The sequence below is a fragment of the Formica exsecta genome, unplaced genomic scaffold (genome assembly GCF_003651465.1).
Source record: "Formica exsecta isolate Colony F162 unplaced genomic scaffold, ASM365146v1 scaffold248, whole genome shotgun sequence".
Classification (NCBI taxonomy): domain Eukaryota; kingdom Metazoa; phylum Arthropoda; class Insecta; order Hymenoptera; family Formicidae; genus Formica; species Formica exsecta.
Genome location: NW_021849753.1, coordinates 28,508 through 29,617, shown reverse-complemented (window position 1 = coordinate 29,617; position 1,110 = coordinate 28,508). Strand labels below are relative to the sequence as shown.

Below are 1,110 nucleotides of genomic sequence, written 5' to 3'. Positions count from 1 at the left end.
TCTAACCTACAACATATTTAAGTAGCAATAAAATCGGTGATGTGTTATCTTTTATGCAGTTTTACCTTTTATATGTACTTTAATGTGACATAATTTTACATAAACACATCATGAAATATCTTATAAAATACTTACTTTTTGATTATGTTATGTTAATACCTTTATATACAGGGTGTCCCGCAACGTTGATGTCCACACTGAAACTGTGTATTCTTTGTGTCATTCTAAGTCAAAAAGTCTTAATACACATATGCCCTAAAGTCGCTTGTTTCGAAGTTATAGCGAAAAAATGCAAAAGTAGTTATTTCTCACACTAATGCGAGAAAAGCACCTTTATGACTTACCTTACCGCACTAGTAGTGCGGAAATAACAGGCATTACAAAAATTATTGTATGTATGGCATGTGCGGAAGACAACGAACTACGTCGCGTATGAAGTTGCCGCATGAGCTGAAGCGGCAATTTCATACTCGACATAATTCATTGTTTTCCACACTTGCCACACAAGATAATATTAATAAATTGACTGTCGTTTTAAGTGAAAACATCGCATAAACATAGCTTAGAAATTTCTCTTACCTACCAATCATGAGTACATTTTCCAATGAAGAATATGCCGATATTCATTTTATTTATGGTTTCTGTAATGGTAACGCACGTGCAGCAGTAACAGAATATCACCGACGGTTTCCTAATCGCAGAGTACCAGATCGAAGAGTTTTTAGCAATGTCCACCGAAGCATTAAATTTACTGGTAAGGTCCCAAATAAAAATCTTGAGAGACCATTAAGGCGACATCGTCAAGTCGAGGATGCGATACTAGCAACGGTGGACAGAACTCCTACTATTAGTATCAGAAGACTTTCGGCGCAAACTAACGTCTCTAAAACGACAATTTGGAAAATACTGCGTGATTATGATTTATACCCATTTCATTTTATGAATGTTCAAGCTCTTCAACCAAATGATTATCCTGCACGCGTCAATTTTTGTCACTGGCTTTTAAGAAATCGGCAAATACATACAAAAATTTTATTTACCGACGAAGCTACTTTTACGAGAGACGGCATTACAAATAATAGAAACTCACACGTTTGGTCACCACGAGAA

At 35.8% G+C, this 1,110-nt stretch overlaps 1 protein-coding gene across 1 annotated transcript in view; it reads right to left on the bottom strand.

Moving 5' to 3' along the window:
- Positions 1–1,110, bottom strand: part of LOC115236464 (proteoglycan Cow-like) — a 70,682-nt gene that overhangs the window by 46,170 nt on the left and 23,402 nt on the right. The gene's annotated exons all lie outside the window — the stretch shown is intronic.